At 46.5% G+C, this 17232-nt stretch overlaps 1 long non-coding RNA gene across 21 annotated transcripts in view; it reads right to left on the bottom strand.

Annotated features, from left to right (window-relative positions):
* Positions 1-4810: 4810 nt before the first annotated feature.
* The window catches only part of LOC105239525, a 49825-nt gene continuing 37403 nt past the window's right edge, over positions 4811-17232 (bottom strand). For 16 of the 21 annotated variants that reach the window (XR_004625631.1, XR_004625630.1, XR_004625625.1 and 13 more), the window contains 3 exons: positions 9667-11235; positions 6119-6222; positions 4811-5072 (listed from right to left, as the gene is read on the bottom strand). This is a non-coding gene — a long non-coding RNA (uncharacterized LOC105239525). The remainder of the gene's footprint in view (positions 5073-6118; positions 6223-9666; positions 11236-17232) is intronic. The other 5 variants (XR_004625645.1, XR_004625638.1, XR_004625644.1 and 2 more) reach the window with 3 other exon arrangements.

Here is a 17232-nt window from a genome sequence, read left to right as displayed (position 1 = left end):
CAAACTAATCTACAGGGATGTAAGGCAAGTCATCTAGTTGCCTGGGGGGGTGGGGATGGGGGCAGATAGGGCACCAAGGGCAGAGCAGAATGGCAAAGGAAGATGGGGAACTTTTGTGGATGATGGATATATTCACTATCTTGCTTGTGGCGATGGTTCCATGGGTACATACATATGTCAAAACATCAAATTGTACACTTTAAATATATGCAGTTGATTTCATGGCAAGCATACCTCAAGAAAGCTTAATTTTTTTAAAACAGACATGGTCATTTAGGAGCTTAGAATCATGGTCTCACTGAAGAGACACCACTTGAAGAAGAGCAGGGTTTTGATCTGTCTATTTTGCTTCAATATTGTCTAGACCGCAATCACTCGACACCTGGCCTGCCATACTGCCCATGTGTTGCTCTCTCCACACATGCTGTTTGAGCTTCCGGGTGAGAAGAGGGGTAAAGATCTGCGTCTGATTCCTTGACTCCTACCAATGGCTTCTGAACCACAAGGGCCCTCGAGGCCTTCGAACTGAAATGGGCCTTTGGGGTTTTCTGGTCCTCCCTTCCATCCAGTGCAGGAATCCCCCCTACTTTGAAGTAACCACCATCTAGTATCTGACAATGTCTCCTGGGATGGGAAACTTCCACTGTCCCTGCTCATAAAGCAACCAGCCACATTCCAAGGGGAAGGAACGGAGTAGGACAAGAGGGAGTGAAAGAGTTGTCCCTGAAATCAGCCAGGTTCCATATCCTCTTTCAAAGTGATTCCTTAGGAATCGTCCATTTAGGAAGAAATCAAATCAATGTTGTCAAGGGACAAATACATTTTCTTTGGCCCATGATGGAAAAAGGGTGGGCGGAGGGAGAGACAGGCAGATTTGTTAAATAAAACCTGAGTTAGCAACAAATTCTTTTAAAAATAAAAAGCAATTTGCATTCCTGACCCAATAGGCTATTTTTTTTTTTTATGATTTTATTTTCAAGTAATCTCTACACCCAATGTGGGGCTTAAACTCACGATCCCGAGCTCAAGAGTTGCACGCTGTACTGACTGAGCCAACCAAGTGCCCCTGAATGGACTATTTCTGTTCGGTGGGAGTGGTTTTTAAGTCAGTTAGCTCTAACTTTGAGCCCACCTCTTCATGTTTCATCACCTTAGCTTTCCCAATTTTGTGCATTTAAAATCAAGATCCTGGACCTTCCTTCCTCCTGATCAGCATCAAGGCTCATAAGAACTTTGGGTTCTGGGGAGAGAAAAAAGCCCTGTGTAGAAAGACCAGGACTATATCATTTCTATTTCTCCTTGACACCTTTTCATGCTTGGTGATTTCGGCTACTTCTCTGAAGGGAATAATCTCTTAAGCTCTCCATCTAATCTGTTCTGAGACAGGAGTTTAAACTCTCCCCCATTCGAAGTTTATCAGACAGATCTACAGAGATTTTTCCGGGAGGATGTTTACAAAGGACTTTTAGTGTTGCCAAGAAAAGAAAGAAGGGGAAAGATAGGGTTTCAGAAGGGCAGTTTCAGAGGCAGTGAGATTTAAACATAAAAGAACTTTCTTTGCCTCACTAGCCAGTTGTCCAAAGGCCAGCGGTGGGCCTAATGGTTTGCACCAGGGGCAAATGGCTTCCCTGTTGGAGAGTGTCCCTTACAATCGCTGGAGTTTTCTCTTAGGGTAGAGTCTTGCTCTTTCCTACTGCAGAGCTGGAATCTTTCCAGAGATGAAAGCCTAGAGTTCTATTTGCCCCCGTTCCTCTACTTTCCTTACAATCCCTTCATTTCTCTGAGAGGTCTTCTTAAACGGTGATGTCTTGCTTGGTAACAGCGTCCTCTCTACATGACTGCATAGCACTAGCCATCTAAGGGTAAATTCGTCTCCTCTGGAAACAGGGGAATTCGAGAGCCTGCTGATCGCCATAGGCAATAAATCATGTGACACAGACACAGAGCCTTTTGAGTATGTCTTCAGTAAATCAGAATTATTTAGACATCGTGTACCTGTTCAGGTCGTCACAACTCTGAAAGCTCCCATCATAGACATCTAAGTGCATTCGCCTTAGTAAGTTTAGATTCCTATGTGAGAAAAATTCCCCCATATTCGAACACACACTAATACATAGTTAGGCCTGGAGAGCAACTTTCTTTAATGTGTCACTTGAGGGGCTCTATTATTATTTCTAGAAAAACAAACACTTTTACAGCCAGCCTTGGGAAACAGTTTTTTCTCTCTGATAAGCGGGACTTCATTTTATCCCAGTAAAAGATACGTTTTCATCATCATAATCAAGCAGAAGAGAAATGATTCCCTGTGAGCTGCATGGCAAGTTGTATAATTGGAGTTCATTTTAATTAACCAGCTCCATTTTTGAATTGTTAATCTCCATTTCTTTCATTTTAGTCAAGACTACAGCTAAATGGATTTCAACAGTGCATTTCCCCTGCCCTTTTCAATGAACAACTACATTTCAAGTGTAGAGGAGAAAATGAATTTATCCCATTTGTCATAAAACTGAAGTCTTCAATCGTAGGAAAAAAAGACCTTGTTATTCATGGCAACGTCCCTGCCTGGTGAAAAAGGAAGTCTAAGAGAGAGCTTCTAGAGAGCACCTACCACCAAGGGAGCCGAGGGAGCCTGTGTGCCAGGACGGAGGGGAGGAGGGCTGGCATTCCTCAGGAAATTTCCACGCAGGCTCGATAAACAGGGAATTCGGAAGCTCGAGTCTTCAAGGCACGTACATATCCACACGAAGAAAAGTTGGGAACCAAATTTTACTTTTCCTGGCACTGCTTCCAGCACACACACCCACATGCACGCACGTATTTTTTTACAGTCTTTATTTTTTGAGCAGTTTTAGGTTCATGGTATTTTTTTTTAAAGAAGAAAAACCATGAGTCCCCACATATTGCCGAGAAAGACCTCCAAGAACAAAGAGTAGCTGTGAGATTATTGAGAATTAAGCAAAATCCTAGAACAGGCTTCATCTGCCCTCGTTACTTCCACCCACCACTGGGTGGTGGTGTGATTGAAACCTTCTTCCCAGGTACACTGGCCTTGGATCTCCCCCATTCTCCCCAGGTCACCGGTGTCGCTGTCTGGGAAGTGTGTGTGTGTGTGTCTTTTGAATCAATAGAATGCTGTCCCGATCGAATGTCATCTGCAGCCATCCTGAGCGAGGGGATCGTTCTGCCCTTTTCAATCAACAGCTTTCCATCTAGAGGACACAGAGGTGGCTTAGAAAGAGGTCACCACGGGGCATGGGGCCTGCACTACTGCCCTGAGCTTGTTTTATGAGAGCAGACATTGTCAGCCCAAGGGAATGAAATGAAAGCATCTCAATTAAATTTTAATCATGCACATAGGTCCCCTCCTCTGTCGCACAGAAAATCAAAACCCTTACTGTCGCCTGGTGTGAAGAATCAACCCCTCCGAGCTCTAAGTTTCGTAAGAGTTTTGCCTACCAATGTGCCACTTTTTTCTTTTAATATTTTATTTTTAAGTAATCCCTACATCCATCGTGGGACTTGAACTCACAACCCCGAGATCAAGAGTTGCATGCTCTACTGACAGAGCCAGCCAGGCGCCCCAATGTGCTTTTATTAACTAATTAAGTTTCCCCTTTTCCATTAATCATAGCTACTAATGGGAACAGCGAACCGTAATCGAGGGCTTACTGGGGACCAACCCCAACAACTCTGTGAGGTGGGTATTATTACTGTCCTTATTTTACAGGCAAGAAAATAAAGGTTCAGAGACATCAGGTAGCTCCATCAAAGTCAATCTGTGAGGAAGTGGATGAGCGTGGCCTTGACCCCAGATCTGTCTGCTGTCAAAGCTCAGGGGATTCCTCACATTTCCATTTGGCCCAGCGAAGCTCCTGGTTTGCATGATGTAGTCCCTGGTATAATCGCACAGCCAAAAGCAAGAAAAAGACCAGGGGTGGGGGGTGTCTCAGTGCGACTGCAACCCATACCCGAGTAAATGCGGAATTCCCATTAAGCTCTTTGAAATATTGAAAATTGTTCGCAGACCTCCTCTCATCTTCCACGTCAGTAACACCTGTAACTATCCCTACAAGTCTATGGGCTCAGAGATAGTCACTTGCTAAGTCCCATCCCATCATCTAAGAGCCAGTTCAGCTGTCAGTGGGCTGTGAGGTGGGTATATGTACAAAGCTCCTAGCCCCCCTCCACCGAGGGAGACCCTTTGGGACGGGAGAAGGAGTACATGGCTGTAAACAAGACATTCTCCTTCTTTTCCTTCACAGAATTGCTTTCCTGGGATTCTATCCCTCACTGCCCGAGAAGCAAAGTCTTCAGCCTTGACTAACAGCAGAAAATTCTCTTTTTTAAAATAATTCCTTCAGTCGTATGCTATTACCAGCATGGGACCTAGTGTCTCCGAGATTTTGGAGACACCACATGCTGACTGCTTCTGGCCATTTTGAAACAATCTAGCATCGAAACCCTAGGCCAAGGAATACAAAGTGAGAGCCGGGCCATCCATCATGAGCGGAAGGCCTGAAGGGTGCTGTCTCCCACCTCAGAGGTGGGAGTGGGGCGGGGGCAGAAGAATGTGAACATTTAACTAGATCTTACTGGAACTTAAAAAAGTTATTAATATCAAAAGGTCTTTGAGACAAGCCGAGTCGATGCTGAAAATAATATATGAGGAGCACCAAGAACCCAGCTTCTCTTTCAGATAAACCGGCCGAGGAGCTGACATCTCTGTTGACTGTTAGCGGCAGGGGCCTGGCCCCGGCCGATTCATCCCTATGTCCCCACAGCGCCTAATAGACAACTTGGCACCCTGGAGTATTATGGAAATATTGGCTTTATTACTAAAAATAAAGTCCAGAAGCTCTAGGGTTGGCCCTGGAAAGAGACTGGCTAGGGGCAGGATGGGGGTGTGGGGAACGCAGCTTCAGGAACCTTCCAGCCATATCGAGGACTCGCCTTCTCCTTGGAGGGGTCTGAAGACCACCATGATGGTCCCAGGGGAGGGAGCGCTGCACTTGCCCTCACACGCTGGCCCCAAACATCTTCCCGGGTGAGGCCTGGAGCCTGCTGAAGGGAGCCTAGAGCATTAGAAAAAGATTCTGTCAAGGGAATACGAAACCACAGGAGGCCCTTGGGTTAGGGCCATAATCTATATTTTAGACCATAAATCTATATTTTTATGATATAGTTAGAAATATACTTAAAGCAAAACAAGAAATCCTATGCATCCGATTGCAGGAGTGATACTCCTTGACCCCATCACCGACCACTCAAAGAAAGGGAATCCATTTTAGGGTCAACCTCAGAACAAAACGTTTGCACTCTCTGTATACTGGAGGGGTGTCCCCCGGCAGCAGGGCCATCCTCAGAAAAAGGTTCCTATTTGCAACCAGGAAACGACATAACAAAATAAATCACAGCCGTTGAGCAGAGGCAGAGGCTGGCAGGACAGCCACTGTCACCCATCTTCTCCAGTCTCAAAATTTTGTGTTCGTCACAACCACCAATCTCTCGTGGCGTTTACAATAAATGTCATACATGTGAACCTGCAAAGTAAAGGTCTGGCAGCTAGGGCCTGCTTTTCTTGGTCCTAAACACCGTGTTCCATGTTTCGTTTCATTTTTAGAAGGACGTCGGTGTCTCTGAAAGTTTGGAAGCCCCTCCCTAGACCAGTAAAGGGATGTTGAGCCTTCTGGCCTGGCCAGTTGCCCAGGACCGCCAGGCCTCCAAGACCCACCAACCCACAGATGTGTCCCTGTTCTTGCAGCACGAAATAGGAACACCAGGTCTCGATTCACCCCAGAGGCACTGGGGCTGAGGCTGTTGGGAAGAAGCTCACAGACAAAGCCCTTGCCTGCCGACTCCCCAGCTCTCTGCCTTACGGTGGCTTTCCCAGGTCTGAGGAAGCACGTTTCCCTTCTAAAGTGGAAGGGCCCCATGAGTGTGTCTGCCACCCCCTGGTGTAAACCGAGGGAGGGGCAGTCATCAGAAATGCTGGGAGGGAGAACTTTCTCTGAGAACTGCTGAGATGATTGTACATCAACCCCGTACATCAGCGCCAGACCTAGCCACACCCCATATTTACATATAAGGAAACTGAGGCCCAGGGAGGGAAGTGACTTACCCAAGGTCACACCCCACATGCTCCCTTTGCTCCGTGTCCCCTCCTCCTTCCATGACGGCCCACCTCCTCGTCATGATGATCCTCTCTGAGGTGAAAGGGTTAACCTTCATTGTGAAAAGATATTAGTAGTGATTTATGGTCTTAAATGTGGCTAATGGCAGAAATAAAATGATAATGAGAAAGCAACACATGCTTTCCAAGTGACTGTTCGCCAAAGCGAACATTAAGCCTGATTTGATCACAGCCATTAGAGATTTCAGCTGAACATTACGGGGGTGTTTCTGCTGAATTTGTCTGATGGATGTGGCAGGGTCAGCGGCAAGGGATAAAGAACCATCCCTGAAATGTCCAACTAGACAAAATTTTATCAATTATAGGTATAAGAGAATTTGAAGTGCCTCATGTAAATCAAACTATTTCTAAAATGAAGCAGTTATTTTTTCAAAATTCATTTGTATAATACAAGCGGTTTTACCTTTATTGGCCTTTCTCATAAGTAAAAAGCTACTTGGGGAGGGTAGATTTTATTTATTGTTTCAGATGTGGGGTTTTATCAAGTGAGAGACACCTATATGGAGAGTTTTAAGCCTGGAAGTCACCTTAGAGATTCTACGGGTCAACCCCTTCATTTTCCAAATGAGGCAGCTGGGGTCCAGAAAGGGGAAGTGACTGTCCCAAGGTCACACACCAATCAACATCAGAGCTAGAACTATGAAAACGCCTCCAGATCCAGGTTAAGGCATTATTTGGTTAAAAGCCAGCAGAACTCCCTGCCCTGTGAGTTGCAGGAACAAGATTACAATAGTGAAAATACAAAGGAGCACAGCCTACTTCCTTTATAAGTCTTTTATTTTGCTTTTAAAAATATAATATTGTTGCTCAATTTCAAAAAAACCTTTAAATAGCATACAGTAAGACACTTGCAATCAAAACAGAGAGAGGAAAGAAAGAAAGAAGAAAGAAAGAAAGAAAGAAAGAAAGAAAGAAAGAAAGAAGAGAAAGAAAGAGAAGGAAGGAAGGAAAGAAGGGAGGTGGGAAGGAAGGAAGGAAGGTGGGGAGGGAGGGAGGGAGGGAGGAAGGAAGGAGGGAGGGTGTAAGAGAGGTGGGAGAGCGGAAGAAAGGAAAGAAGGAACGAAGGTAGGCAAGCAAAAATAAGAAAGCATGTATGATGCATGTATGTGTGTGTGTGTGTGTGTGTGTGGTCTGTGTGTTAGGGGGAGGGGTGGTCAAAGAGTACATATTTGGGGTGAAATCAAAACCTCTAGTAAGAACAGTCACTAAAATTGATTTAGAGCTGCATGTCCTGGTAATAAAATTTTCATTTGCTTATTTATTTCCAAAAAACCCTGCAATGGAAGTGTAACTAGAGAGTCCCCTTTCTCGCCTGCCATCCTATCACATCTTCCTACACACCAGCCTGAGAACCACAGAGCAACACTGCAGCCCTCCGGAGCTGAAAGGCTCCTCAGCCACCAGCCTTCCCGCTGACAAGGACAACCGGAACCCGGAGAGAGAGGGAAATTGCCCCCATAACGTCAGAGTCCAAGAAAAGGCAAGCGGGAATGCTGGAGAGACACCGGACACTTCAGGTCTGAGTTTCAGCGACGGTAATGATTTAAAAAAAATTTTGGTAACTTGTTTTTGCAAATACTCCAGTTGCATAGCAATCTTCCCTAGCCACCTCCCTGAGAACCTTGAGCCTGACGGTCCCAGAACTTCTTCCTTCCGGGGTGTTTTATTAGGTACAATATCCTTTCATGCCTGGCATGTCCCATGGTACTGCAGCTAATCCTTGGGAGGCAAAGGGCAGAACTGGAAATTGGGCTTCGGAGAGTCAGACTGGGCCAAGGTCACACGGCCCGGCATTGCTGCCTGTGGATCAGCTCCTAACTGTGATTCAGGCTCTTGATGGCAAGTCCACTGTCTCCTCTCTGTGCTGTGCTCCCACCCCCCGCCCCCGAGAGGAAGCAGAGAGTGCGCCCCCGCTGCCCACTGACAACAGCCCTGCAAGGACGTTGCAACAGCTGGTCGGGGTGCCAGCTCCACGGTCAAAGTGCCATCTCTTATAAGCATTAAACATCTAAACATAGGGGATTTTAGTGAAATGCTTGTTTTAAAGGGAGATATTTATTTATTTATTTATTTCAAGGTAAAAGATTCAAAGGCTTCACGTTTGCAGAACACCGATGGATACGACAGGTGACCCGCAAACCTCATGGGGCTTCTGGGAGTTAGGTTAACACTTTACGAAACTTCAAAATGAGATCATGGGCTTTAGATGAGGCAAAAATTGAGAGACACATAAGGAAAAAGTAAAGCAATTGTCAAGCATGGGTCGGGGAAGATTATCTCTGTAGTCAGAATATTACCTCTGGGCCTGAGGCTTAAAGTCGAAACTAATAATAATAATCTAGCATGTTGGTTCAATTTGAGTATGAAAAGCCAGGGTCTACAGGCGGCTGAGCGAGGCATTCAGCCTGCTGGGGCATCCATGGAGACATTGATGGAGACAAGGATAACTGGAAGCAGAGAGATCCCAGCTGGGGCATCACCCCCACCTACCCCCCCATCTGAATTTGCAATACTGGCGGTTAGAAAAAGTGTCTCCATCTTGTAAACACAGCAAATTTGATCTGGAAGTCATTGAGAAAACATAAACACGGAGCCTCATGCGGTCATGTTTACACTGCTCCAGCCCCGGTGAAAGATGAGCTGGTTATGGGAGGATTGGTTTTTTTCAAAGACGCTTTTCTTTTTTTTTTTTAAATGAAAATCCCAGGAAGCACACGTTACCCTGAAGACCAAAATCCTGACGGAGAGACCACAAGAGCATGAAGCAGTGTTGCTTCCGCACTAACAGACATAATGGCACATTCACTCGGGCTGAGTTCTGCAATTGCAGAAGCTGATTTACCAAAAAGTCAATTGCTTTTGAAGTGGAAATTAACAGAACCCGAACAGCTTCTAAACTACACCCTTAGTTAAGAATACAGTTTCATGACTATTTCGTGTTTCCCGAATCCATTCCAAATTTGCAGTAACGCAGACCCGGAATTCAATCCAGTTCCCTTCATTTAACCAACACATAAGTGGAGGCCCAGGTGGGGAAGTGACTTACTTCAGGTCACAGAGCTTGTTAGTGCCAGAGGTAAAAAGAGGACAATGATCTCCTGATGTCAACTGTGTCTTTCAGGACACGTCTCTTGACATGTTGCTATTTACCAAACACTCTGGCCCAAAGGCATTTATTTGGTATTGTGATCTCTATGGAGCAGGTAATGGGTGTTATTCCATAACTGGGGGCATGAAAGAAATGCCACATGATTGTTCTATAAATAAGTTAATTCCGATTAGGAGCGCCCAGCCCTGGGTCGGTGGAGAAATTCACCAGCTCAGGCACAAGTGAATGGGGCTCGTCCCAGAAGCTGCAGGAGGAGCACCCACTCGGAGGACAAGGAGGGACCCAAGGTGCGCCAGTGGAATAGCTGTAAGGGCCTCTGGTTATTGATGTCCTCGCACCTCAAGGTCTATACAGGCCATTAGCTCACCTGCTGCTTCTGGGCCGTGACGTCTGCAGAAGATGCGGGCTCCTGCGCTCACCAAGGCTCTGCCTCCACTCTGGGGCCCTGGGAGAGAGGGGAGTAAGAGCCTGGAATCCAAGCCACGTCTCTTCTAAGTTGGGAGGACTTCTTCAGCCCACTTTCTCCCCACTCCCCTGATTCTCTCTCTCCTACTCCTGCTCCCCAGCCTTCCCGGCTGCCTCCTTCCTAGGTTAATCTTTGCCAAAGCCAGGCCGGAAAGGGAGGGAGAATTATCTTGAAGAACTGCTTTCAACCCTTTGCCCAAGGAGTTCTGAAACAAGGAAACCCAAAAGACCTATCTACCTAGAACGAGCAAAGGAAAAATACATAAGAACTAATTCCAAATGGACATCTCAGTGAATTCCCCTGCTGTTGGTATATGGCATGTTTACCATGCAGAGCTCAGATCCTTTTATAATGATACAATGATGCACTTGGTACAATACCTGGTGGTCTACCCAGCACTTTCAGACTTACCCCCTGGTTTCAGCCTCAAACACCAAAGGTCAGTCTTGTCACCCTATTTCAGATGAGGAGACTAAGGCTTAGTGAAGTGATGAGATATTTGTGGTTCCTTTTTCCTGGTCCTGAGAAGAGGGTGGCAAACCATGCGTGTCAAATACCCTCTGAACTTGGCCGAACTCTCAGTAAACCGGTGCTTGTTAATACCACTCCGTGATCTATTTCCTCCTTCAGCTTTAAACAGCCGGATGAACTTAGGTGAAACAACCAAATGCAACTTACGACATTCTTCTGGGGTGAGCTCCATTGTTTTTGTTCACTCAGCTTCAAGGTTAAAGAAAAAGGACCAGAGATCATAAACAATCTCCCCACTTTTGTTCCTCCTCTGCATTTGAAGGTTTTGGAAAGAAATTCAGTGAATGATGAAAAGAATTGTTTAAATTCCCCAGGGTTATTTGGATAAGGTCTTTGTACCCTGGTGCCAAGACTCCTGAGACTGTCTTCAATCTCTGTTTGTCACCACACCCAGGCCTGATCTGCGCCTTCAAGGTGCTGGGTCACTGACTCGCGTCAACTTCTTCATCTCCCTGGAGACACACATTACAAACCTAGAAGAGCTATGGTCTCAGTGTGTCCCCCAAGATTCATATGTTGAAACCCTAACCCCCAACATCATGGTAGCAGGGGCTGGGGCCTTTGGGAGGTGATGAGGTCGTGAGGGCACGGCCCTCATGAATGGGATTAGCGCTTTTAATAAAAGGGGCCGCCCAGAGCTCCCTCAGCCCTTCTGCTATGTGAGGACACCGTGAGAAGATGGGCTTCCATAAACCCCAAAGCAAGCCCTTAACAGACACCATCTCTTGGACTTCCAGCCCCCAGAACTGTGAGACATACATTTCTGTTGTTTGTACGGCACCCAGCCTGCTGGATTCTGAGATGGCAGCCAAACTAAGCCAGTCCCTCGGGGCCTCCAGTCACCCAGCAAACCTTTTCTGAGTGGGCACAACGTGCGGGGCATTGCTCCGGTGCGTGGGGATTCATTCACGGAGTCCCTGGCCACGTGGAGCTCCTGTTCTGGTAAAGGGAGAGCAGGACAGACGGTGAAGAGAAATAAATGATATTCCAGGCGATGGTAGCGATATGAAGAAAATACAGTTGACCCTTGAACAACTCGGGTTTGGAGCACCGACCACCTGAACCGCCAAAAATCCACATATAACTTCTGACTCCCCCAAAACATAACTGCGAACAGCCTACGGTTGCCTGGAAGCCCGCCAATAGGATAAATAGTTGATTAACACACATTTTGTGTGTTGCATGTATTAAACGCTGCATTCTTACATAAAGTAAGCTAGAGGAAAGAAAATGTTAAGAAAATCATGAGGAAGTAGGGCGCCTGAGTGGCTCAGTCGTTAAGCGTCTGCCTTCGGCTCAGGGCCTGACCCCAGGGTTCTGGGATCGAGCCCCGCATTGGGCTCCCTGCTCCGCTGGGAGCCTGCTTCTTCCTCTCCCACTCCCCCTGCTTGTGCTCCCTCTCTCGCTGGCTGTCTCTATCTCTGTCAAATAAATAAATAAAATCTTTAAAAAAAAAAAAGAAAAGAAAATCATGAGGAAGAGAAAGCACTTCCAATACTGTACTGTATATATATTTTAAAAATCTGTGTATAAGTGGACCTGCACTGTTCAAGCCTGTGTTGTTCAAGAGTCAGCTCTACGGCAGGGTAAGGGGGATCTTCTTCGACAGAATAATGTCTCCAAATGTCGTCTAGTGACACTGATTGTCAGGACTCAGAACCACTGTTACTACTATCTATTCCATTCCAGAGACATACTAGGTCTGTGAGCAGCAGGAACATGTACTAATCAGCACGAATGTCCCCTGAAGGCTGTGCCCATTCACAAAAGCCCCACGACAGAGACCCCAATATCCAGGACGGTAGCCCTTAGAAAGAACGAGATCAATTTCCACTTGTACTGTGATTGGAAGCTTTTCATAACCCATCATTAGGTGAAAAGAGCAAGTTGCAGAACAGAATGCAGGATATAATCCCACTCACGTAGAAAACCTGTGAGCTAGCTTATTCATAAGTCTACCAGTGCATGCATGTAGATTCTAGAAGGATACACCGAAACATTGAGAGAGGTGTCATCTGGGTGCAGGTCAAGGAGGATCGGATTGTGGTTAGGGTAAGGGTAAAGAAAGGGTGTGGCTTGGGCTTTTATTTCTGAATTTATATTTCATTTGAACTTTTCAAAAATTAAAAATAATCCATATATTGTGTAGGTTTAAAGAAGTTAACCGAAAAGCAATGTTACCTGGCCATGACTGTCTAAAGTCTCAAGTCTAAAGTCTCAGCTCTAGCATCCTTCTAGGATGTGACCTTGCTCAACTCACTGACACTTGCCCCAGGGCCACCACGGTCAGGTGTGCAGGCTGTACACTGCACAATGCAAGGGGGAACCATTCACACAGTGCCCCCTTGACTGTGAAACGTGGGACTCATCCTCTCCAAGACTTCTCTTCCCCACCTCTAACCCCATGCCATCACATGCTTTATGGTCACCATTTCCAGGGTACGAGATATCCTTCTCTACCCTTTATGTACTCTGGTCCCTTTCTTCGGAAAATATTTCTTTACCTTCTTCATCCACAATCTCTTATTCTTTCCAGACCTAGTTCAAATAGCTCTGTTCTTCAAAGGTCATTTTGACTCCCCTGGAGAATGTGTTCCTTTACTTTGTCCCTACCACTACCACCTCTCTTATGATATTGCTTTGTCAGTTTTCCCAGTGAACATCTTGGGGACAAAAACTTAATGTCATATCCATTTTGGCTTGCTCAGAACTGATAGCATGAAGCATGAGCAATGGAATAAATGAGGAAACACCAGTGGCAACCCTAGAACTTTGGTTTTGAGATCGATCATCTGAAATTTTTTCACTCTTAGACCAATTCAGTTTCTCAAACTGTTCTGCAAAACATCTCTCTTAACAGGTTAATTCTGAATGTTAAAAAGAGGCTCCATGCATGAATTTTAGGGAAATGCCATATTATAAGTTCCTTTATCTCGTCTTCTCAGAGGATTTCATATGCTAATAATCATATTGAATTGCCAAGAAGGGGAAACAGAAAACCAGTTCCAAACTTATTTGACCATTACTCTGCTTTTTCACAAATATCTCTCCATTCAAGAGATCTATTGTTAGATTTCCTCTGTCTCTATGTCCCACACTCCCTAACCAAGAAAGAGGGAAGCAACTAATTCATGCATTAAAAAGCAGTGGAAGGAAAAGAGGGAGGGAAGTCTGCAGCAAAACCTCGGAGAACCTTCCGGGTTGAGCTAATGTGTGGATGCAATTTGGTTGGCAGTGGGCAGACACAGGAAGGTGTCAAATAGAGGCTTTGCGTGTGCAAAAGTCACCCTGGAATCCCTGGAGAAAAAGGACTGATAGGGAGCACGGGTGGATGAATCAGGAAGACGGGTGAGGGGCTGTTGCTGTAGTCCTGGCTAGCAGTGACAGTGCCTTCCTATGAAGCAGTGGCAGTGGAATTGAGGGACAGAGACACAGAGAGACAAAGAGCCCGAGCCCGAACCAGAGTGCGGCAGAAAGACAGAGATGGAAAGACAGGGCAGAAAAAAAGAGACAGGAACAGAGGGGGTGCGCTGGGTGGCTCAGTCGGTTAAGCATCTGCCCTCAGCTTAGGTCATGATCCCGGGGTCCTGGGATTGAGTCCCACATCAGGCTCCCCACTCAGCGGGGAGTCTGCTCTCCCTCGTGCTCTGCCCCTCCCCCATTTGTGCCCTCTCTCTCTCTCTCCCTCTCTCTCATTCTCAAATAAATAAGTAAAATCTTAGAGAGAGAGAGAGACTTTCAGAGGAAGTTACAAAGTGGAATTAGCAGGACTTAGGATTCAATCACCAATTAAATTGTACTGGGAGAGTTAGGAGGGGCTCAGGCAAAGCTGAGACTAGCAAAATTGAAGGGGATGTCAAAAAACTCAGGAATCAAGATAAATATTTCAATGCGATGGTTTTTTTTTAAGTTTATTTTTTTTAGTAATCTCTATAGCCAATGTGGGGCTCGAACTCCACCCCAAGATCAAGGGTCGCATGCTCTTCCAGCTGAGGCAGCCAGGCGCCCCTTCGTGCAGTATTTATAAAAATTGATGCAAAGCATTTGTGATATAGAAAATATTAAATTTTAGAATAAAGACAGGATGTGTTTATTTACTGAGTTTTTACTTCCGCCCTCATTGTGCAATATGGCTCAGCAAGGCACTGAATGTAGGCTGAGCCCTGGGTTACGGAATCGCGGTGCTTAAAAAACAGTGGGAGAAGGAATTGATTAGGGGTAGAAGTTGGTGGATGTCACTTTGGTTCTTACAGGTGCTCAGACCCCTCAAGCTGCAGCAGAGGGCTATCAAGTGCAGGAATAAAGGACAATCTCTGAGAGTGCGAGGGGAGACAGAATTTTGGCTCAAGGCTGAGACCACCAAATTTACTCTCTTCTCAAAATGGATTGTAACCTCTACTTAGCTTCCCCACATCAAATGGAAAGTGGCAGGAGGGTGTTCCAGAAAAATCACATTGCTTAAGCAGTTCAAATTGTGGATCAGCCCCTCTCCCCCTTCCCCTCCTCCTCTGCCCCTCCTTCCCCTCCTCCGCCCCTTCTTCTTCTCTTTGCCTTCTCTGGGGAGGGAAATGATGGTGATGGTGAGGATGCTGAGTGGGAAGGAGGAGGGAGAGGGAAACGATGGCACTGGAGAATGAAGGGAGGAAACGAAAGAGGCTGAGAGGAAGAAAGGAGAGAAAAGGGAAGACAGCAGTTGAAGAGAAGGCACAAGAAGATGAAGAAGAGAAGACACAGTGCTAAGTCAGACCATTGGTTCTCTAACTTATGAATCAGCTATTTCAGGTCAGTGTCGCGATTGAAAGCTGCTCTCCGCAGCCAGGCCGCCATGGGCCTCGGTGACAAACTGAAGAGAGATGGCACACTGATTCCAACTTCACTGTGTTTTTTAGTCGGGAAAGAGGTCCCCCTCCAGGGCACCTAGTCGCCCCCCTGACTTCCCCGCAGGCACCAGCCTGGGACCGAGAGGGCCATTCTTGCGCATGGAGCCGGGGTCTGCACCCAGCCCCCAAGCTAGGTCTGTGGGTTCTCCTGAGGTCCCAGGGAGTAGAGCACTCCAGAGATTAGTGGCCCAGGGGAATCACTGCTTTCTCCTCTTTAGCAGAAAGAGAGACAGAGAGAGAAAGAGAGACAGAGGGTCCACCGGTGACCATACCATTGCTACTGTGACTCTCACATTTAGCTCTAACAACCAGTCTCAGACAAACACCCCAGACAAGAGAAATGACCCGAAAATGCCAGATGGAGCAAGCCAGGCAAGGAGCTGGGTGTCTTCCAAGTGAGATTTTGGTGACCTGAATATGGTCGCCGGAAGAGGCAACTTCCCTGTAAATTCAAAGTGCGCTAGCACTCTGTCACTCTGGGGCCATTCCCGAGCCCTGGAGTCAGAATGGCCATGCACACGGCTGCTGGGGAAATGTCCCAGTGGCTGGCGAGCCCTCAAGAGACTTTTCCGGGTGACTGACAGGCCCTGGAAACTATCTTGGACTGAGTCAGGAGACCCCTACCACTACTTAATCAGGTGACCTTGGACAGATCATGACCTCTTTCTGGAACTCAGTTTTCCCATCTACAAATAGGGGACGAGGGGGTGGGAAGTCGGTTTAGCCCTCCTGTGGTTCCCAGATGCATATCCAGCCATGAGCCACACCAGATTCACCAAGGGTGGGAAGAGGGGCAGGGGGATTGCTCACACTTTCTGGGCCAGCCCCCAGGTTCTGGTTTGGTACGTCCAGGACCCACCAAGATGGTGCTGATCTCTAGCCATGTGAGCTAAGGGACCTCTGACGTCCTTTCTGGCCCATAGACAGCCAGAGACAACCACCAAACAAGGTTACTATAAATGACATTGAAGTCATCTGGGGATGGGACTTTCTTTCAAATGACGTGGGAAAGAAGGACAGGACAGCCTACAGATTTCAGAATATTTCAAAAAATAACACTCGTGATGGGAAATAGAATCCACACAAATAAACAGAACTGAAAAGGCAATTAAAGACAACTTCCCCTCAACTTCAATTCCTTCAGTGTCATCTACAGACGGCGTAGGAGGGGCAGGGAGCCAGGGAAGTCTCCATCTCCCCAGCAATTACAAAGTGATTTGTTGTGGAGGTCACGACGGCCCCTGTTTGGGCCTGTTACAGTTCGCTAAGCTCCGCTAAGCTTAGGTATTAGGAGATCCTTCATTGGAACATTTGTGTTGAGGGAAGGAGAAGGAGGAAGGGAGGAAGCGGCTGCTTCTTCTCTTTTTAGCTCTGATGCTGCCTGAGGCCTGATCTAAATCTTGGGGCACAGTTCTGTTTGTCTTCCTTCGCTATTCACGTTGCTGATGTTCCAGGCATTCCCTGCCCCATTGCTCGGTGTTTGTTTATGGCAGCGAAGTAGAAAATTGTAATGTCTGCAATTGTTATGGGTTTGCTGATTGTGTGACCACCTGGGCTGCTGAATCCAGGACAAAGGCTGGTGAGCCCCCCTCTAAAGCTGAAGCTGGGTACTTTAGGAGGAGGAAGAGAAGGGGATGTTTGTCCGCCTTTTGTTTGTGTCTGCCTGTTGTCTTGTAAAGAAGCATTTAAGGTTGAAATTATTTTAATTAAAACAATAAAACGCCCTTAGTGCGCTCCTCGTGGCCCCAGTTTGCAGGGAAGGGCCGCCTTTTTTTTACAATGAAATGCCCTGAAACTGAGGAATTCCTCAATAAACAACTTCATACTTGATTTGCCATGTATGAAGTTAGATGTGCCGGTTCCAGATGTTTTCCAAAAGGCCCTGTGCCCTGAGGTACAGTGACTGCTCTACAATATCCCTCTGGTTGGCAGGGACCCCACGGCTGTTTCAGCAGATTTTTTTTTAAATTTCATAAAATGCCACATTCAACATGCACGTTTCATCCAGAGAGGCTGCTAAGATGTTCAAAGCATTCAGGATTACCGGCCCCCCCTG

Source organism: Ailuropoda melanoleuca, chromosome 1, assembly GCF_002007445.2.
Source record: "Ailuropoda melanoleuca isolate Jingjing chromosome 1, ASM200744v2, whole genome shotgun sequence".
Lineage (NCBI taxonomy): Eukaryota > Metazoa > Chordata > Mammalia > Carnivora > Ursidae > Ailuropoda > Ailuropoda melanoleuca.
This window is presented reverse-complemented; position numbering and strand designations above follow the sequence as displayed.